The sequence below is a fragment of the Cryptomeria japonica genome, chromosome 10 (genome assembly GCF_030272615.1).
Source record: "Cryptomeria japonica chromosome 10, Sugi_1.0, whole genome shotgun sequence".
NCBI classification, from domain to species: domain Eukaryota; kingdom Viridiplantae; phylum Streptophyta; class Pinopsida; order Cupressales; family Cupressaceae; genus Cryptomeria; species Cryptomeria japonica.
The window spans coordinates 266219696-266243973 of NC_081414.1; positions in this window are offsets into that span (position 1 = coordinate 266219696).

Sequence of the window (24278 nt, forward strand, 5' to 3'; positions counted from 1 at the left end):
GATGAAAAAAATAATAAAAAATATATAATCTTCTTTCTTTTGATAGATAAAATTAATATGTATAATTATTTGTAAATTAGAGTAAAATATTAAATTGAAATAATTTTGTATCATTATATAATTTGAATATAATAGAAAATATGTTAGATTTAAATATTTCTTAATATAATATTATTTTTAATATTTATATAAATTATATATTCTTAAATATAAATAAAAAATAATATGTTCTACATATAATGCTAATTAAAATATTAATTATATTATTGTTTGTATTTAGTTTTAAAATATATTATTAAATTTATTGAAATATATAATAAAATTATATTCATTATTACATATTATATGAAATATAATGTACATTATTTAATATATATATATATATATGAAATATAAAGAGTAAACTTACAAAAAGTATAGCTTCAGCAATAACGTGAGGTCATGCCTCAAAACCAACAATCTTGACCTAAATAGATCTGATCAATGACTACTAACAGTTCTGCATGCACATTATAAACAACATAATCTTATACATAGCCTATTCTATGATGTGTCCAACCAAAAAGAGTATACATAAATAATGTTCATGTTTGAACAAAAAGAACCAAACAACATCTCAACACTCATGAATATGATCTTGACAAGGCTCCATCTAAGTTGTCCACCCCAAAGGGCCGTCCATCCAGATTGTCTTCCTTCCCTCATGTGGCTGAGTCAACATTTGGATCTGTTCCATTGTTGGGTTTCTGGCTTTTTGAATCTCAGCACCAAGATTCTCCATTGTAGTGGCAAAAGAGGTGTGGTCTCCTGCAATCCGCCTCCATTCAAATCCATTCTCCAGCTCATATATGAACATAGTAGCATGACCATCTTTGAGAAACCGCAAAAAAATGTTCTTCTTTATCCTCATAGTTACAAAGACCTGCAAAATAATGTAATGAAGAGTGATTCCACGAAATGACTTAGTAAGGGCCCTAATTTTACCTTGGAATTTATCTTCATTTCTAATTTTCCAAATATACCATAAGATATCAATAGAAAGAATATGCCAAAATAGATTAGTATATTTTTTCAAACCATGGATGCAACCAGTAAGAACTTCCATAATATTAACTTGGATAGGAATAGAAATACCAAACATCAACCATATTTCTTTAGCAATAATGCACTCAAAGAAGATGTGTCTAATAGATTCAGGCACTCTACATATATTGGACATATCAATATTTGATTGATCTTTCCTGAAAGGAAGCCTGTTAATTAACATCAACCAATTAAAACATTTTTTCTTAGGAACAATAGGACTATTCCACAATCCTATGAGTACTTTATGCCACTGCTTTAAAGATAAATCTGCACACCACAAAGTATTAGCATGATTGATAATAGACTCATCATAAGAGAGAGTATTATAAACAATGATAGACTTAACATTAGAAATAAATATATCATTATTCCATTTATAAGCAGTAAATATGTTATTATCCACATTACAATTTTTAGGCAACTGAAGAACAACACAAGCATTTTTAACCATATTGTAAGTTCTTTTTTGGGAAGTCAGAAGATCATACTTAGAACTAAGTGCTTCCCAACTCATAAGTATATCACTATCAATAATGTCCTTAAAGAAACCAATACCTTTGTTAGCCCATGCTCTGGAAAAACAACCTTGTGTAAGCACAAGAGGTTTGGAGGAGTGGAAAAGGTTCCACCAGATATATCTCTCTCCATGAATGTGATCATTGTTGCTAGCCCTACTATTGGTGATGAATGGTCTAACTATTTCCCAGGCCCTCCAGATAGATTTAAAGACACACGAACCCTGTACTGAGACTGGGAAACCTCTAGCCACCAAGTCACAAAAGGGTAAAGACTTCCAAGATTTAGCCCCCTTAGGTACAACCCTCATAATGTTTCTTCTGACCAAGACTTTCCATTGTTCACTGCCATCAAATGCCTTAAAGATCCATTTTGCAGCAAGTGCAATCCCTTTGAGTCTCAAATCCTTTAGTCTGAGCCCTCCCAATCTCTTCTTAATATGACACCAACCCCATTTAACTGAATGTATCTTATTGATTCCTTTCCCATCAGACCATAAGAACTTCCTTATAACTTTCTAGATTTCAAAGATTTGATAGTTACAAAACATCCAGACAGATGAATAATAAATGTTGTATGAAGATATAATCTTTTGACAAACTTGCACTCTACCAGCAAGCGACAAATATCTATTGTTCCACTTATTTAATTTATTTTCTATTTTACCTCTAACCCATATCCACATTTCCTTTAGAAAAGGGGAGATAGAGAAGGGTATCCCTGGGTATTTGACAATCTTGTTAGGCCCCCCCCCACTGGAACCCAAATTATTGTAACCAATCTGGAGGGTCCTCTCTCCACCCAAGCAAGGTGGATTTAGTTTGATAGATTTTGGCCCCTGAGATCTCACCAAGGAACTTGATTTCACTTTCAAGGGCTTCCATGTTCTGATTGGTGAGTTCGACAAATAATGCAGTATCATTTGCAAACTAAATATTAACCAAATCTGACCCATGAGGAAGCACAACACCTCCGATTTTAGGGGAAATGGCGCAGTCTCTCAATATGTAGTACAATGCATCAGAGGCAATGACAAATAGGGCCTGGGCAAGGGGGCATCCCTGCTTGATGGACCTTCCAAGTTGAATGACTTGAGTGAGTGAGCCATTAACCTCAACCTACATGAAAGAATCTTTGAGAAGAACCTTCACAAATTGACAGAATTCTGTAGGGAATCCAAAATCTTCTAGCATCATCAATATAAAATCTCATTCAACCCTATCATAAGATTTCTCAAAATCTAAGAGGAACATGGCAACATTCTGCCCGGAAGCATTAGCCCAGTCCATCGCTTCCCAACAGTTTATTAGGTTTTCCAAAATGAATCTTCCCTTAATGAAACCTGTTTGAGTAGGACAGATAAACTTGGGCAACACATTTTCTAGTCTAAGAGCAAGAACTTTGGCCAAGATCTTATATGACACATTGAGAAGCGTAATAGGTCTCCAATTTTTGATAAGTTTCTTATCCCCCTCTTTGGGTAACAACTTGATAATCCCTTTGTTGATGATGTCTCCTAGGGATCCTTTCTCAAGAGCTTCAACATACAACTCATGGAGATCTTGGCTAATCCATTCCTCATTAGCTTTATAAAACTCAATAGTCAATCCATTTGGGCTTGATGATTTGTCATTATTAAGGGCTCTAATGACATTTTTCACTTCTTCCACATATATAGCTTATTTAAAGGAATGGGAGTCTTCATCAGTTATTCTGCTGGGAATAAGTGCTCTGCATCTTTCTCTAGCTCTTTGTGAATTGGGAGAATCTTCAGAGGAGAAGAGCTCCTTGTAGAATAGGGCAAAGGCCTCTTTAATATCTTCTACCTCCACTATAGGTCCTTGTTATCAGCCCATAGTCTATCAATTTTTTCTTTGTTCTGCTTCTGTCTAAGAAAAATGAAAAAGAACTTAGACCCTTTGTCACCAAATTGCATCCAGTGACTTCGGGCCCTAATCATTGCACCTCGAATATTAACTTGTTGGTGCCTCCTCAAAGCATCCCTAGCCTGCACAACTATGCTGGATAACTCAAGGTTACTATGGTTTCTCTGAATATCCTCTTCAATCCGGTGCAACTCATCAGCAAGTGCTCTTTCCTAAAATCTACTATCCTTAGCTCTTTTCTGCCTAATAGTCTGAAGCAAGTTTTGCCAACTCTCAACATTTTGATTCCATCTGCTGATATGATATTGCATGTTCTTATTTCTTTTATTGAGTAACCTAATAATGTTAATGACAACCAATGCATCCTAATCCTTAAGGAGATGGTTGTTGAGGATGAATTTGTCTTCACCTTTCCCCTTCTTGGTTGGTGTGTCTCCAAGACTAATGAGAGAAACAATAGGGTGATGATCAAAGAGGGAAACTGACCAGACTATTACTGCATTATCCTGATCATCCGGTGTAAAGTAGAAATGACCCCTGTCTGCATAAAATCTATTCAACCTATAATATATTATGTGTTTTCCTTTCTGGTAATTGCACCAAGTGTACCTTATCCCTCTCGCAGATTGCTTATTACCAAGTAAGGGGTCAAAGAGCTCCTTACGATTCTTCATCCTTTCCTAATGCAGTTTCTCAGCCCCTTTCCACTCCATAGAAACACCTCCAGACTTATCCTTATTATTTTCAATCATGTTGAAGTCTCCCCCAATAATCCAAGGAATGTCAAGAAGAGAGGCAATCCAGTCCCATAGTTCAGTCCTCTCCCTATAATCATTGGTTGCATAAATTGAGCAAACACCTTTAACAAAATTATTCAAGTTGAATGAAAGCCCAAACTTCTATATTACATGGAGAGTGTCCCTAAATAATAGTGTAATCTTTCCACTTAGGGTTTATGAGTAGCCCAAATCCCCCTCTCCCTTTATCATGATCCGAGCAGATTTTAATAGAGTCTCTCCATTTGAAATCAAGATTGACCTCCAGAGTAAATTTTGTTGCCTTCAATTCTTCTAGCATCACAAAATCTGAATCTCTATGTTGGTTAAGAAACCTCCTAACAATATGCTTCCTATCTGGCGACTCCAAACCTCTAGTGTTCCTTGAAATGCACTTCATCATATCGAGGAGATTTGTTGTAACTCTTTGGTAGTCTTAAAATTTCTGAAGCACTTGGGGAGATCTTTTTTCTCTTCTGGTTTCCTTCTATTGGAAGATCCTTTATTTTTGGACCCTAATGGTCTACCTCTCCTTCTTTTTAGTTTATGACTAGTGTTCTCACTGTCAACCATCTCATCACCTTCTTCAATAGAGTCTTCATCATATTGGGAGTCATCCCCATAGTCTAAATCCTTGTTGGGATCAGGTTGACTGGGGGCCACCTCATCCCCAATATAGGGTCCGTATGTGTTTAAACTATCACTGTTTCCTATGGCATCAAAACCATATGATGATGGCTCACTAGGGTTGGGGTCACCTCTATTAGGGTCAGCAACAATGACCTCTATAACACAGTTATCTGCAATCTCAACAAACGTCTTAGGGGGAAGGGCTATAGAATACTCAGTAGTGAATTTTTTAAGAGGGGGGCTCCCTCAGCCAAGCTAGGGTCATTTGATAGAGAGATCTCATAGGATACATCTATATCTGCAGAGTCTCTACGAGCAATAGGCTTGATGAGTGCCCCATTAGAGCTCCCTCCCTTACCTAATTCACTACTGTTTTTGTCTCTCCCTTCAAAATTCTTCGCAAAAGATTTGACAAGGGAAGAATTTGCATTCGTATCTGAGAATATCCTCTTGGGGGACATCTCCTATGCATCATCTTCCATAGGAGAAGCAAAATTGTTCGCCCCAACATTTTTATCTTTACTATGCTCACTGCTATTGGGGTTAGCCGCTCTAATTTTTTTGAGCGCCAACTGCTGGGTATTTTTCCTCCTCCTCTTTCTAGGGTTTTTTCCAACCATTTTAAAACCCTCTTGTTGATCTTTATCCATCTATTCTAGGGCTTTTGCAATTGCAGAGTGGGGTGGGAGAGCGTCATTGAATTTCCCAAAGTCTGCATTTTTCTCAAACTCGGGAAGCGTTTTATTAGCTCCACTCATAGCATTTTTAACATTTTTACTTAAGGAGTCAAGTTTATCCATGAGAGGCACAGAGGCCGATAAGGGCAAATGATTATTGGAGGCAGACGAGGAGTTGTGAGTACCCTTTTGGGGTTTCTCCACACCTTTTTTCCAATTGATAATGGGATAATTATTTCGAATATGCCTCTCTTTTTCACAGAGGAAGCAAGCATTGACTCCTAGAATTTAGATAGGGCAAGAGACAATGTCATCCCCTAATTTAACATTGAGAAATTTAGGAACATCTAAACCAGGGTTAATCGAAACAAGAACCCTAGCATTGAAATGCGGTATAAGGGAAGTTGAATTATCCATACGAATGGTTTTGCCAATTGGCTCAATTAGTTGGGGTATGAATCTCCACAACAACAGAGAGATATTTTTAACCAGAAGCCACCTAGGGCACGACAGTGCCAAGATTTATTCATTAATGGCTTTAGGAGACCATCCTAGGGCACGAAATGTGCATCTACCAACTATCCAATATTGCTTTTTAATAACTTCAGATTGGACCTTATGATCTTTGAAAAAAAATAACAAATAATCCTTTTTGAATTAATCTACAAAAGGAAACATGAAACCCTAGTTTAATATTCCACACATTTCTAAACCAATCATCAAGGAATTTTTGGGCTGGACATTTATCAACATCAATAGCAACATATTTTAATCTACTCTTTTCAAGAGCAATATCATTACATATTGAATCATTAGGAATGACAGAAAGAGAGCCCAAGGAAAAACTAGGGTCCTTACCTTTCCCACTGGAGTCGCCATAATCACCTACTACCAAGGGTTCAACAGAGACAAACCTAACACCTTCTGCGATAGTGGGAAGTGGTTGAGCAACGACCTCCTTGAAGGATTTCTTCATGCCTTTGGTTTTCGCATTATCCACCGCCTCTGTTTTGTCAAGAATTGATGATTCTCCTCCGGAGTTGTTCTCCATGAAGTCGCATTAATCTTCAAACGTGCCTGCACAGAGAAGGACGAACAAGCAACCTACATGATATATTTTTAAAAATAATACCATTAAAATTAAATATAAATATAATATAATATATAATTAGTATATATAATATCTCTATATTTTACACAATAATAATATTTATATTATATTTAATATTTATAAATTCGCTTCCCAATTGTTAGACTTACTTAGGCTCTTTCTTGGATTTCATATTTTCTTATAATTTTCAATTTTTAGTGCACCCCCTTTGTCTTTCACGCTTGCCCCATCTATCTCTATCTTGTAATCTCTCCCTCCCCCTCTCTATCTATATTTTCCTCTCTATAATTGTCTATATCACTTCACATATTTTTATTAGAGCATATTTAATGAGAAGAATATTGATATTTTGTATTTTTTCAAATTTATTTATTTATCTAAAATATTATATAATTTCAAATAATGTTGAGAAAAAAGGTGTCATTTATTTTTTATTTTTTATTTTTGTATTTAAATTAATTTGTATCTAGAGTTTGTTAGTCAAATTTTATTAAAGCCCATTTTAATCTTACATTATCACACTTCATTTGAACCAGGAATGGTATTGATTTTTGACAAAGTAAATTTGTTGTGTGTCTTTTGCTACTAGATTTGTAAGTTCCTTTTTGTCTTCTTCTTTTAATTCTCACAATTGGGTTTGTTGCATAAAAAAATATCTTTTTCTTTTCAAAACAGTCCCATGAAGGAAAAATTGTGCTTTAAATCTATTTCTTACGAAATTTCACATGGTTTTTTTTGTTCACATTAATGGCAAGGTAAATCTAAGCACATGCTAATCACATTTGACTTTGAATCAGAAAATTGTAGTATGTAAATCCAATTGAAAGAAATTGGTTGTTATGCATACTGTGTAGTTCTATTAGAAACAACAAAGATAAAAAATTTAATTTATTGTGATCATTTGCCAGTCAATTTTTCCTAATTGGAGTAGTTGCATTTGTATTCACTTGTAATTTTCCTTAATGAAACCATCCCAACCACAAAAGTAGCCATCAAAAACTCGTCGTCGAGCTTGTTGATGATGCCTCTGACTGTCAGAAGTATGATGACCCCATGGACTTTGCCAACGACAGGCATGATCGCTCTTCTGGTCAAAAAATTCGTCGGACATACAACATCCTCGTTGGATGTTTGTTTAGATTGCATCAGAATGTCGACACAAGTCAGAAACTTTGCACCGACATCAATGCTGTTTGTTCGACAGTTTTTTTGTCAGTCCATTAATATGCATCGACGACCATTCGACAAGGAAGTGTTGTTTGACATACAACATCCTCGTTGGATGTTTGTGTAATTTGTGCTGGAATTTCAACGAATTCCAAAAACTTTGCACCAACGAGAACATTGTTGGTCCGATGATTCCATCGTCGATGGAAAACTTAGTCTCCATTGTAATTGCGACGAAAATTTATTTAAATTTTTTATTTATTATTATCTAGAAGTAAATCACACCTCATTGATATGTACAACGAATGATATTCTATCCCCATCAACTACCAATAGGGGGCATAGGTTTGAAGCTAATATGAGGTGCACTGGCTTCAAGCTAATATGATCAGGCGCACCATGGTTGAGATGGTCCAACTCCTAAGACTCAAGAGGACTGTATGAATCATTGAGTACTAGTAAACCTATTAAAAATGATGCTGATAGGGAATTAGCTAACCCAAATACAAGAGCCTTTAAAGCCAATCAGGGAGATGAAATGACTTTATCTACCTTATTTAAGTTAGTTGTTCTTGGGAGCTACCAAAACTTATCTGCTATATATATACATGAAATGAATTTATCTACTATATATACACATATTTCTTATAAGTATATCCCAAATTGATAATCTCATATAAAGTATCATCCTATGTCAATACATGACATATACCTATTGAATGACATGTATATATCTCATACTAAGTAGTCGCTCATTATTATATATTCAACATATATTCAAAGACGATAATCATGCATTCCGGACTACATGAATATCCTCTTTAATAAAATAAATCACATGTACAAGGTTATTGGGTTGATCGAGTCCAATAGCAAAGTACAATAGGTAAAGATAGTGTATATATATCTCATATTAAGTAGTCACTCGTTATTATATATTCAATATATATTCAAAGATGGTAATCATGCATTCTGGACTACATGAATATCCTCTTTAATAAAATAAATCACATGTACAAGGTTATTGGGTTGATCGATTCCAATAGCAATGTACAATAGGTAAAGATAGTACTAAAAATAATGTTACTAACATCTTAAAAGAAAACATAAATGCATTATGACCACCCACAAAACACTTGATATAAAATAGTTTCAACCTTTCTTTTGTTTAAGTAACTAGGGTATTTGAATTTAAATTTTGGTATTAAAAAAAAAAATTTTAAAGGTCATCTCTCCCCCTATATAGTTTAACATGCCCACATATTTACTCCTAAAAATTTTCAACTCATTTAGATATCTTATTTTCTAGTTATGAAATTGATCTTGGGACCTATGGGTTATGGGCCCATAATATACTTAAGTGAAGTTAGCATAAACCATATCAATTATGTTCAATTACATCAATCTCCACTTGGAGTGTTTAATATACATATCATCAATGATTATAATGCTTATTTCACTATACATTTGAATTGCAACTTGCAAGAATAGATGAAAGAGAAAGAACATGTGTTGAGGGAGGTGGAAGTGCTCTTCGAGGTGATCACAAATTGAGTCCATCGGTCCCCAACAGTGGTTTTCAGTGCCACCCGACCACATGGAACCCTTAGGTCCACCCCATCATGCTTGTGGAGATAGTTCCAAATAGTCAATCAAAGTATACAAGGTGGATGATAGGCTCACACATGCCATACAGGATACATACATGACACAAGTAATGGAACAATATAATGCAACATCAATAGAGAAGGATGATACCAAGTCATGAATCCACATAGGGTCACTACTTTAAAACTACACAAGGCATTAGATTCTAGAGTGCAGTGGAGGAAGTCTCATCGTATGTCTCTTCGCACAAGTCCCAACGCTCCATGTGCGGGCTTGCCTTTCATTGTATGTGCTCATGGGGATGCACCATATGGAACCAAGCATTCTCTCATACGAATGAGAACGACAATCACACAATCCCTATGCTACATGAGCGGGTATGTCTCTTTGTACAAGTCCCAACACTCCATGTGCAGGCATGCATTTCATCGTATGTGCTACATGGGGATGGACCATATGGAACCAATAATTCTCTCATGTGAACGAGAACAATGATCACATAATCCTTGTGTGAGTGGGCATGCCTCTTTGCACAAGTCCCAATGCTCCATGTGCGAGCATGCCTTCCCAAAACACCCTTGGTGTTGTGATATCCCTCAAGGCGTGCTCAAGGAACCAATTTTATTGTTATTTGTTTTAACCCAAGTCTATTTTTATGGTATCACTTGATTACAAAACTCCCTAAACACGAATGCCAAGCGTACCACTTTTAGACGAGGGACATGAGTGGGAGCCACTCCCTAGTCTCACTCTAGGACTAAGCTCATGCCATATCTAAATGCAAGACATCTCAAATACATCAAATTGTCTCAATTGGAAAATTCCATTTTCATACATAAGCAAGACATACTCAATTGGGCACAACACCAAGAGAACGGATCCCAATTGATCCCTTATCAAAATCGTATCTTTAAGGGAATCATTTCTTCGTTTCTCACCACCAATGTGGCCTGCAACATTCCCGTACTAGCAATACGAGAAGATCTAGGAAATGATGGTATGTTATCAGTAGTAGTCGCCTCTGGCGCATCCTCATGTGCACCTCCTCCTATAGAAAATGAATCCACTATGAAATTCCCCCAAGAAAGAACACTTGAAGGGAAATAAACACATAAAAGAAGATAGAGAAAAAGAGGGATCTACGAATAGTGGGCGGGCCAATATGACGTGCAATAGAGGATGTATGCATGCTACGTGTTGCCGACATTGCAGTCGCTAATACAAGTGGGGCTAACCTCTAATGAGGCGGCGACAACATTTGCACAAGAACATTGACAACACCTGAAGAATAATACATTAAATATATCAAACATTAAATATATGAAAAGTGCAAGAATTGTAAACAAGGATGAACCTTTATTTTGAAGATTGACAGTATCAAGTATGATGTGTTTTGGGTACTCAAAGTGATAAGCCAAGCAAGCGATAATACAAGAAAATCATCATCACCTGAAGTACCTGCAACACCCTGATCATGGCAACGACTTTCATGAGGGTGGATAAATTGTTGTAAAAACAAAACGTACATATTTTAGTTAATGACATAAAAGAGAATAAAATATAAACCATTATTGAACTTTTGTTATAATTAAAGCTTTCATTACTGCTTACTTGCAAGTTTTCTGCTGTCTGAATCAATACTTGCACCCTCTCTCGTATCTCATCAGTCATAGAATGCACGGCTACCAAAGAAAAAATCTCTTTAGTAATTTTTTTAAGAGGCTTTTTATGAATTCCATAGGGTGTGTGGAATTTTCAGGGTCATCATCGCTTAATCCTATTGAGTCCACATCCCTAGAGAGGTGCTCAGGTACTGCAGCTCCCTTTCCCTTTCCCCGAACATTCATTTGTGTCAAGAATATCATTAACAATTATAAAATTAGTCTAAATCACTAAAAAAAAGAACATAATAATGTAACAGTTTGCTTCTATCTAATTTGTACAATTACAATGAGGTTTACCTGCTCGGTAGAAGTGTCGCGACCTACATCCCTGTTTGCGATATGTGATGGATCCATGTTGCCTTGTGACAAAAAAATAATATAAAAAACGTTAGCAAAATTAAACCAATAGACTTAGCAAAAAAACTTCATAATAAAATGGCATATTGGATTCATTAATTGGAGGTTGGTTAATTTAAATGGTATATAGTATGTACCACCCCCATGATATTAACTTTGTTTGTATCTATACGATTCAAATTGTAATCGATTAGAAGCTCTTTGCCTGCACTTATTGATTTTATCGCACATACGAATACATGATTTCCCTCGCGCGCCTCAAATATGCAATTGGGTTGTTTATTAGTTGACCCAGATCGCGTACTATTTATAAAACCTACAATATTCCCTGTTGCTTTTGGCCGACCATCAATGTATACAACCACTCATTTAATTTGATCATTATCTTTATGTTGTATATAATTTGTTGACAATGCATACCTACGCATACTTTTTTTATATTGAACAATATGCATCCAATTATTGTAATTGTAACAAGGTCTGACAAACTTCATCAATTCAGCAACTTTGTTGTAACAGACCTTTATGCCGTCCATGGAAAATAAGCAGAAACCATGTAAAGATAAAGGTGGTATGCGATATATCCTATCGTTAACACAAGAATCGGTGTTTATTGGAGGAAGTTCCTTGGGCACCCATTGTTTCTGTAGATGTTTGTACCTCAGTGGTACCTCAATGTCACCTTTGGTCTCATCATCTTAAGAACATGACCCCCCTTGAGCAAGGAAAAATTTCATGCGTTTATTGAATTTTATTTTAATCTTTTGACCTCTTGTTGATCTCCCTATTGTGTACCTACTACATGTCTCACTTTCATTTTCTATTCCTGCATTTCCCTCACTCAACGAAGATAGATCTGACAAATACCTATTTGGGGGTACCTGCACTCTATCAAATGAGAGATTTAATTGGTAATGAGAGAGAAATTTTGCAAATGAGGGTAATGTTGATGAAGAAGTCGGCCCTAAAGCTGATTTTGGGATTAAAATTTGAATAAGTCCAATTGGGGCCTCAAGTGTTGATAATTGTATTAGATTTGCTACTAATATCGAGGTTTAAAAAACTAAGGAACTTTGTTTTCCAAGTAATTTAAAAAAAAAAAACAGTTTCTATAGGGTGTATTGACTAGTTATACATGTCCATCCATGAGACTGAAGGATCCTTGTCAAAGGGGTTCAAGTTCCTGCACATGTAATTCAATTATCTTATGTTAGCTAAAAATTACATAGTACACAACATGAACAACATGAACTTTGTAGACAAAAAGAGTATTAAATAATAAAAAGATGTTGTCATCAAAATCATTGTAAATTTTTTAATTCCTTACCTTTACTTTATGTAGACTATGCATGATCCTCAACTAAATGGTTGACAATGTCTAAGGTCAATGACCTATTCCCACCAAGGGTGACAACATCACACAAGGACTATACATGAAATCAACACCATCAATTGAGCATCATAAGCATAACTACATTTGTAAGTTGATAAATAATAAATACATGTGTATCATAAGCATCATAAACATCACATGTTGTATCATCATATATGTAATTGAGCATCATAATTAGCATCACATATGTGTAATCATAAACATGTAATCCATCACATATGTATCATAAATCACTATCCATCACATAGGTAATAAATAATCCACATTCTATAAATAAACACAAGGTTCAAAAAATGTCACATGTATCATCATAAACATGTAATCCTTCACATATGTATTTTAAATCAACATCCATCACATAGCTAATAAACAATCCAAATTCCATAAATAAACACAAAGTTTAAAAAATGTCACATAAATAGTCACTCTCCCTATCTCCATCTCCATATTAAAAGGTGCATCATGAATCAATTATGTAATGGCATTAAAATTCAAAACATAATGAATTAATTATGTAAAAAAAATTCTATCAAGAAATTAATATTAAATAGATAATATACTAATCTCATACCTCATACATTTCATTCATCATCATCATCATCATCATCATCATCATCATCATCATCATCATCATCATCATCATCATCATTGTAAAGTGGAAAATAATCGCGATCGAACCCTAGTTGCTCTCCCCTCTTCCAACTCCGAGGAGAGAGAAGGGAGAGTCTCTCTAGGGTTGATGGTTTTCACTTAGGAGGGACTTTACATTCAAAAGAGGGGTTGAAACCCACAAGATCCAATCCCACACAATGCAAGATTGGATGCTAAATGCGTTTCAAGGGTTAAGACAGCAAGGCTACCCTCTTTTGTAAAGAATGTCGATAGAAGAATTGAGCTAGGAATGCATAGAAAGTGACAAAGATTCACTTATAAAATGAGATAGGGATATAGGATGAAGCTGCGGACCTGGAATTAGCAGTAAAATGTCGATACGGCGCTGTCCTGCAAATTTGAGCAAAAGTTGACGGGACGATGGCGCTCGGCGTGCACACGGTCCTCTGAAAAATCCGCGAAACGAAGGGGGATCTGTTCGTCTCTGCACAAGGATTCCAGATCTTCAATTTCAGCCGCGTACCTGCAACCTACACACAGAAAAGCAAAGATGATTGGGGGGTTAGGGATTAGGGGTTTGCCTTTAGGTCAAACCCCGGCTTTGGAATTAACCAAGAAATGAGAAATTGCTGTAAATGTAAATGTATGTAATGTAAAACAAGTACTAATACCTTGTTGTAAGGATGTTTGTATCCTTATGTGCGAAGGTATAGATGTTGTTGTTTGTTGTATGTTGTATGTTGTAGCATGTAATGTGTTGTAAGCGATCTCCTCTTCAATGGTTGAATCCTTGTCTTGAATGCAACACTTAGCCTTGAATGGAGACTTGGAATGAATGCTTGAATGCTTGAATGCTTGAGTATAGTTTCCACGCTTGTACACATATGTCCTTCTTACATTTCCTCTACCCAAATGGGAGAGAAAAAATGGAGTTTATATACTTGTCATTTAGGGCTGATAGACTGATTTTCACGACCTTAGGCCGACCAGGAAAGATAATTTTCCAATTTGCAAACATAAAGACCCGAAGTCCAAAAGAGACCGGGCCCAAAATAGGACCCAGGGACCAGGGCGCTGGGCGCCATGGTTCTGGGGGACCAGGGCGCTGGGCGCTCTGGTCCCACCTCCCAGGACAGCAGGGTGCAAAGGAGGTTCAGGCCAGGGTGCAAGAAAATGCAGTTTTTGGTGTCATAATCAAGTTTCGGGGTCTCCATTCAGGTTGCGTGTTGCGTTGCCATCATGAAGACCGAAATGCAGTCGAAATTGCAAGTGTCGCAATTTTAGGACGCTACATTTATCCCCCACTTTAGCGGGAGTATAAGCGTACGCTCATACTTCCGGTAAAGTACAAGGAAACAACATTGAAAGACTTTCACCACGTCAAGGAGGCAAGATACACCAAGCCCCCAGTGGACTAAGGATCTTACGACTTCGATTAACAAGGTAAAAGGGAAGATCACGAGGGAGAACCATGACTGTCAGTAGTAAGGTTCCCTCACTATGAGTCATGCAAGAAAGATATCAAAAATTTTCAAGGCAAAGCTAAATTTGTCAAGAAATTTTCAAGTATCTTGAAAAGATATGAACGGGATGTATGCCCCCCTACGTTAAAGCGATCGCACACGCCTCACTAGGGGTGATTGCTTTAAGGTAGTGATACATATAAGAAATGAGAAAGGAGCACATTATCACAAGGATTTAGCCCCCAAGTGTAAGGTAAGCCCAAGGATAATAGACACAAAACACAAAGCACAAGGTGACTTCGCTTTCCTCGGGGTCAGTATGTTGTACGATAATTCATGTATATCATATGTATGTATGCATAATTGTTCTTCATTCCCCAATCAAGGAAGGTCACCTAGAAGAAGGGAACACATGTGTCTTTTGAGTCAACATGAGAGAGACCAAGAGATCTCAATGCTTTGCATCGTCCTCAAGTAGACAATACTAAGGACAACAAAATAGAAGAATGAGAATAACATATAGAGGAAGTAACAAAAGAGAGGGGGAGAGAATCTGCTATGCTAATGAAACTAGTCTAGCACGTCATCTACCCCCCGATCTTGCTGGTCAATGTTTCGGGAAGGTAGGAAACACGCTAGAGGAGGAACATCCAACACAGCAGATGGAGCTATCACAAGATCCAAACAAGGGCTATGTTCATATCCCAAGCCACGGTGTTCTTGTCTAGGAGCTAGGATAAGTGCTTTAGAAAATTCATTAGATAAATGGTTATCAATATCAACAAGTTCATATTCACTATCAGAATGAACAGGAGTAACATTTGCATCATGAATAACATTTTCATCCATATCATCATCAAGATTTATAAAAATAGGATCTTTAACTCGCACAGGATCAAGACCATCATGCATCTTATGTTTAGGAGATTTCGGCTCAATCATCGGCTGAGGAGAAAATGGAATAATGCTTGTTGAAGGTGTTTTTGGGGATTGCGAAGTTTGAGAAGCAGCCGCTTGAGCTCTAAGACGACGCTTTTGTCGGCGTTCACGTGCAGAACGATTTCGTCTAGTCTTAGTAGGAAGTGGAGAAGATTGAGGAGGAGGAATGTTCTCATCCTTATCACTGGGGTGTTTAGGTTGTGGTCTCTTAGGTTGAACAATAGGAGAAGAGGAAGGTCTCTTCTCTCTATAAAAGGAAGGAGGAGGAACTGCTCCATATAAAGGAGGAATTTTTGGTTTAGGAAGGAGACTAAGTCCATCATGACGAGGAGGTATAGGTCTACTCTTAGGAAGTTTATTAGATATAGGCATAGTCACATCCATAGGAATGGGTGAGGAATCTTCTTGAGGAAAGGCATTAGTTTTATCTTTCAAAGGAAGAACTTCCTTCTCAAGAATGATAGGAATGTCAAGTTTGGGTGTTCTAGGTTCACTTAGAGATAGGATCATGCCTTTTTTCCACTTTTGATAAGATTTAAAAAGATGATCACTTCGCGGAGGAAGAGATTGAAACTGTTTAGGCCAAAAGTAATCAATAGGAACGCTAGAAGTTCTTTCAGCTGGTTTAAAGAGACTATGATTGACAGTAACAATTTCACCATTATGGGGAAATTTCAAACATTTATGAATAGGAGAAGCAATAGCTTTCATGGAAGATAGCCAAGGATAGCCTAGCTTCACACGAAATTGTTCGGATGATGGAATAATAGCAAAGTCCACATCAAGGGATTTGTTATGGACCTCAATAGGTAATGTAATAGAACCAATTGCAGGAGAAGAAAATGCATCAAATAGTTTCACAACCACATTTGTTTTGTCATAGATCACTTGATTCAATTGCAAAGTAAAAAGAAATTCTTCAGTAATGACATTAACCATGCAAGAAGGATCAATAAGCACTCCACGGAAAGGTGTATTTTTGACTTTTGCAACTATATATAAAGGACCATCAGGTGCCCTGATAGTTTCACTGGAATCAAAGGTGATGGAAGGTTCTTTAGGGATTTTCTGTTGCTCCACAAAATTAATCACATTCGGAGTCATAGACACGAGATCATCAGGTGAGACAGAGGAATCAGTAGTATCAATCGCATTAGAGGTATGAGAAGGCAATGGATCAGTAAAAATATGAAGATTTTGGTTAGGAAGAGCTACAGATTTGTTGCCTTTATCATTCACACCAGAAACAGAGATAGTATTATTATCAATCAAATCTTGAATTTTCCCTTTTAAAGCAAAAATTTTTTCAGTATCATGCCCAGGTTGACGATGAAATTGACAAAAAGATTTGTTATCAAAATAAGGTGAAGTAATCTTTGCAGGATCAATTTGCCTTATAGGAGGAAGAGTAAGCACATTTTATTCCAATAACTTATTCATAATACTATGCAATGATTCATTCAAAGGAGTAAACTTTCTTTCTTTCTTGAAAAACTTAGAAATAGGAGACACACCTGATGCCGCATTCACATTGTTGTTGATGATGTTTTCATTGAATTTAATGGACTCTCTGTTCGGTTTAAACTTCCCAAATGGTTGTTGACTACTATCACCCTTATCACTCGGAGTCATAGGATGTGATTGTTCCATTTGACTCACAGTCAGTTGATAATTGTGAAGAGTTGCGCACAACTGTTGGAAAGAAGTAAACTCAGAAAACAGGAGTTTGTCTCGAATATCTTTTTGTAAATTAGAAATAAAGATTCTTTGAATATCATTGTCAGGCACTGGAAAAGAAATTTGAGCATACAAATGCTTATATCTACCAATGAAATCAGTCACTTTTTCTTTAACACCTTGTTTACAATGCATTAAATCAATCAAAGTAACTTTAGGACTTATATTGTTTTGAAATTGTTGAATGAAAGCATTTGCAAGTTGTTAAAAAGAAGTAATAGAATAGGAAGGCAACGAGCAATACCATTGTAGGGCTTTGTCTCTTAATGTTCTAGTAAACAGTTTTGCAAGCAACCTTTGGTCATAAGCAAAATCAGTACATATTGTTTGAAAGGTCTTAACATGTGTTAGAGGATCACCCTTACCATTATAAAGCTCCAAATGTGGAATTTCAACATGTTTAGGGGGAATAGCTCGAACAATATCAAGAGAAAGTGGGCTCGCAACGTCGAATGTGGGCACACTAAACTTAGATTGATTCATAGAGGCAATTTGTTGCTGTAAAGAAGAGACAGTTTGTGCAAGATTGTTAATGGTCGCTTCAGTTGAAGAGTTCATATTAGACGTGTTAGATTGAGATGGAGGTGTTATGTTATTGAAAGAAGGTAGAGAGTAAGGTGGTGGGACACTATGATAGTTAGTCATAGGAGATGATTGGAAAGGAGGAACACTACAAGGAGGAATGGGAGGGTTAAATGAATTGCCCCCTTGCGTCATGTTCATTTGTGGTGATATAATAGGAACACTCATTGAAGGAATGAATGAAGAAGTTGGATTGAATGAAGGAAGAGGGTTAATTGAAGAAGAGGGATTGCCCCCATGACTAGTGATCATAGGAGGAATGTCTTGTATTGAAGTAGTCATTATGTTTGATGTAAAAGTAGGTATGCTAGCAATAGAAGTCGTTAAAGGAATAGAATGATTGTCTTGAGTAGGAGGTTGTGTATAACCTAAGGTTTCGGCACAACTTTTCATAGGCATCACATTCGAATCCACAATGTGTGCAATACCACGTAAAATATCAATTCCATTCTTATCACTTTGAAGCATACGTTTTAGACCCTCAATTAAAGGAAGAGCTTGACTATCAGGGTATTCTTGAGACATCCATTGTCGAAAATCATCAAATTGGTTATCCAATTTTGAAAGTTGTTCTACAGAAACCTCATGGAGAGCTTCTTCATCATTAAGAGGATTAGAGGAATTACCCATGTCCTCGTTAAAAAGACCATTCAAATTAGGTTCCATCTCCTCAGTAATTAAACCTTGGAAGGACTTAATTCTAAGGCTTCGTCTAACGGGAATAGTGTAAGTAGGGCTTATTGTTGTAAAACTCATGCACTAAAGAGAGAGAGAAGATTTTGAATTTTAGAGGTAGAAAATTTCAGTAAAACCAGCCAGTCTTCTAGATTTAAGCTGTTAAATGCAATCATGACAGTCTCCCGAAATTTCAGAAGAAATGTTCGGGACCGTGGCGCTCGGAGTGCACACGGTCCTCGCAACTTTTTTCGAAATTTGCAGGGATGAAAGTTATGATGATTTTACAGCTAACCTGAAAAAATTGAGTGATTTTACGATCTGTAGATAGGCCAAATTAAAGTTGCAATCTCAAAATTGAACCCTACCCAGATTGTCGAAAAATGCAAAATTTGAATTTTGAAAAAAAAGAGGGAAACTGAAATTTTGAATTTTATGATTTTAGAGGGAATACCAAAAGCAATGCAAGTTTTGGATTTTAAAAATTGACTTAATTTCACGCAAAATTCGATTTTGAAAGCAGAAATCAAAGTTGTTGTAATTAAGCACTTAATTTCAAAAGTCACAAATTGCAAGAATTTGAATAAAGCATTGAAATTTCGAATGAATGTTAACACACTTTTCAGATTTAGGACCGTAAGAAACACAATTTTGACACAAATTTCAATTTCAACAATTTTTGAATGATTAGAAGCCTCAATCCAAGCAATCACTAGACCAACTTTGACTGTAATTTTGAAGGTGTTAAAATTGATAAAATCAGCCAAAATTCTGGATTTTAGCAGGAAAATATAGTAAGATCTCGCTCCCGAAATTTCAGAAAAAATGTCGGGGACGATGGCGCTCGGAGTGCACACGGTCCTCGCAACTTTTTTCCAAATTTTCAGGGATGAGAGATATTATGATTTTATTGCGGAATCCAAAGTTACAGCTGATTTGGAGATGTTTTGATCAGTGAAATTGTCGGACAAAGGTTGAATCCAGAGGGTTTCAAAAATTAGGGTTTTGACACTTAACCACTTAATTTTCAAAATTAACGCACAAATATGAATTGATAATTTGTAATAGAAGGGCAGATCTGAAACAAGCATCAACAATTAAACATTTCGCAAGCTTAATTACTAAAAAGAAAATTTAGGGTTTTTATGCAATTGACCTCTAAAATTTTGCAAAAGATCAAACATGGAAATGTAATCAAGGAATCCAATTTTCAGATCTAACTATGAATAATCAAAAAGGATGTTCACGTCGGGTTCACCAAAATGTAAAGCGGAAAATAATCGCGATCGAACCCTAGTTGCTCTCCCCTCTTCCAACTCCAAGGAGAGAGAAGGGAGAGTCTCTCTAGGGTTGATGGTTTTCACTTAGGAGGGACTTTACATTCAAAAGAGGGGTTGAAACCCACAAGATCCAATCCCACACAATGCAAGATTTGATGCTAAATGCGTTTCAAGGGTTAAGACAGCAAGGCTACCCTCTTTTGTAAAGAATGTCGATAGAAGAATTGAGCTAGGAATGCATAGAAAGTGACAAAGATTCGCTTATAAAATGAGATAGGGATATAGGATGAAGCTGCGGACCTGGAATTAGCAGTAAAATGTCGATACGGCGCTGTCCTGCAAATTTGAGCAAAAGTTGATGGGACGATGGCGCTCGGCGTGCACACGGTCCTCCGAAAAATCTGCGAAACGAAGGGGGATCTGTTCGTCTCTGCACAAGGATTCCAGATCTTCAATTTCAGCTGCGTACCTACAAACTACACACAGAAAAGCAAAGACGATTGGGGGGTTAGGGATTAGGGGTTTGCCTTTAGGTCAAACCCCGACTTTGGAATTAACCAAGAAATGAGAAATTGTTGTAAATGTAAATGTATGTAATGTAAAACAAGTACTAATACCTTGTTGTAAGGATGTTTGTATCCTTATGTGCGAAGGTATAGATGTTGTTGTTTGTTGTATGTTGTATGTTGTAGCATGTAATGTGTTGTAAGTGATCTCCTCTTCAATGGTTGAATCCTTGTCTTGAATGCAACACTTAGCCTTGAATGGAGACTTGGAATGAATGCTTGAATGCTTGAATGCTTGAGTATAGTTTCCACGCTTGTACACATATGTCCTTCTTACATTTCCTCTACCCAAATGGGAGAGAAAAAATGGAGTTTATATACTTGTCATTTAGGGCTGATAGACTGATTTTCCGGACCTTAGGCCGACCAAGAAAGATAATTTTCCAATTTGCAAACATAAAGACCCGAAGTCCAAAAGAGACCGGGCCCAAAATAGGACCCAGGGACCAGGGCGCTGGGCGCCATGGTCCTAGGGGACCAGGGCGCTAGGCGCTCTGGTCCCACCTCCTGGGACAGCAGGGTGCAAAGGAGGTTCAGGCCAGGGTGCAAGAAAATGCAGTTTTTGGTGTCATAATCAGGTTTCGGGGTCTCCATTCAGGTTGCGTGTTGCGTCGCCATCGTGAAGACCGAAATGCAGTCAAAATTGCAAGTGTCACAATTTTAGGACGCTACAATCATCATCATCATCATCATCATCATCATCATCATCATCATCATCATCATCATCATCATCATCATCATCATCATCATCATCATCATCATCATCACCACCACCACCATCACCATCACCATCACCATCACCATCACCATCACCATCACCATCACCATCACCATCATCATCATCATCTTCTTCTTATTCTTCATCATCATCGAGAAATTGTCGATCGTGATCATCATCTACTTCATCTTCTACTTCTTCGGTATCTTCTTCTTCCATCACATTATACTTTATCGGCCTTCCTCTTGGATCATGTCTAACAACAAATGACCAACCCGGTTTATGTGGAACCTCTGGGTAAAATACTTGCTCACATTGGCTTGGAAGAACATAGGACTCATCCCCAACTGGTTCAAATGACCTTGTATTAACCATTGTAAAACCATTATCATGTTCAATAATAGTTCTATCAGGATCATTTTTATTCAATCGTAGCCAATACCATTTGACGACGAACAAAAATAATTTGAAGGAATTAAAGTCACACTCAAGTATATCATCCAAAATGCCATAGTATCAATTTTGAGACTGTTGAGGATGTATATCATTTCTCAATGAAATATTTGTCACCTCAAAGACTGCAGTGATGCCAGAATCACAAGTTTTCTTTGTGTCATCCAACTTTTTTATGCGAAATTTATGACCATTGCAACACATAGCGTTGTGGTGTTTGAACTGCGATATGTCAAACATGTAAAATTTATTGCATTGTGAGTTGATAAACATATGGGTGATTAATAAATTTATACATACTTGTTTATCTCTTAAACCATATGCTAAATCAATTTCCCTTTGCGTAGCATTAGAATCTCCATTACGATGAGCTTCTTTAACCAATGAAGCCACACCTTCCCATATTAATGTGCATCCAAAATGTTGACAACGTTCAATCCATACCATTATCCAATCAAGATTGTTTGCAATATACAAATGTAGTGCATCCCACTCTCGACCAACTGTACAAAAAATAAATAGACGTCTTACAACCAATTTTTTTTTAAGATTAAGAATTAATTAACTACAATAACATTTTATACTTACCTCTCACTTTCCTCAATCTACCTTTCCCCGTCAAGTACTCCCCTTCGAATTTGTTAATGGGGTTGGGATCCCAAATGCAATCCACGTGAATCTTTGTTGCAAACTTAGCAAGATATTCAGAAATGTACACCATAGTCTGGTATACCATATATCCCTCCACCATAGAACCCTCAGGATGTGCTCTTTGTCGAACCAAAGCCTTCAAAAATTTCATGTGCCTCTCAACCATCCACATTGACCTAGTGTGTACAAGTCCACACAATTCAATCTCCTCAACTTGGTGTATGAGGTAGTGTTCGTGTGCATTGAAAAAAGATGGAGGTAGACACTTTTGCATTTCACACATTATATGAGGAATTTTTCTCTTCCAATATTTTATATCTTCTTTATGGATTTCTTTACATGACAACCACCTACAAGATATTCAAGACACAAAAAATATATTACATAACAAGTAAAACAAATCACAAATATAATATCTATACAACAAACTGAACAAATATCACTACTTACCTTATGTATTTTCCAAGATCATTGATGACTTTCTTGACATTATTGTCGAAGTCATCTGGCAGAGATAGAGGTAGAACGTATTGCAACAATTATAAAATTATCTTTTCATTTTTTTCTAACATAATACAATGAAAGTACACGTACGCGTAGTACTTAAATACATAGTAAAAACACAAGAACATGAATTACCTTAATGAAGGTATGCCAATCATGCATTTTCATCCCTGGTCCAAATTCACTTTTCTTTGATATGAGATTGTTTATGTTCGCAACAAATCCTGTGGGAAATCAAATTTTTCGTATGACTTCTTTTATAGCATTGCTTTGTTGGTCCGTTAATAACCAAGGAAGCTCACTTATATTAATTTGGTCTCCATGGCTATTTGATTGAATGACATTTATCATTGCATGATTGGAATCCTGAATGTCACTACATATTTTGACAATTTTTTCTTTGTCACGCCTTCCATCCAATATTTTCCATAATGTCTCTGCTATATTCTTTCCAATATGCATAGTATCAAACAAATGCACAATTTGTAAATGCTCGTAGTAGGGCAGCCTACTAAATTATCAGGGATAACTTTTTAGTCTCTTATGAAGGTGGTCAGTTATGCCTTCACGACCTTCATGATCATCAATCACATCATCTGTAAACAAAACAAAATAGAAAAGACGTTTCATGACATAAACTAATTAGATGGAATGGCATTACCTTGACGATTAATTCTATTATATTCCAACTTCCATAGGTGAGTTGTCATTCTTTGTGGCTTTGACGCATTCTCTTCTTTCCCATTGAAAATATGCTTTTTAGTATTTTGATACTTATGATTTTATGGAGAAAGTGTCTATACTCATCAAACACTTGCTTTCCTAAACTTTTTGAATGACGAGATTTCATCTTTGGACCACAAACTGGACATGCAAATTTTCCCTTTGTTTGAAGACCTACAAGATAATGTATAATTGGATTAAATATGATAATTTTTTGAATTATAATGTTCATGCACAACTTAAACACTATAACATACCATAAAAATATGTTAGCCCTGGGGCAACATGTATTGTCCATAGAAGCATCGCATGGAATTGAAATTGTCTTCGTCCTATTGGTCTAGAGACGTCATACATTGTGACACCATTCCATAACTCCAACAACTCATCGATAAGAGGCTCGATATATACATTCATATCTTTAACTTGGTACTTACCTAATCGAATGACCAAAACCATTACACAATTATTATGACTATTTTACTGCAATATTTATAATTAAAT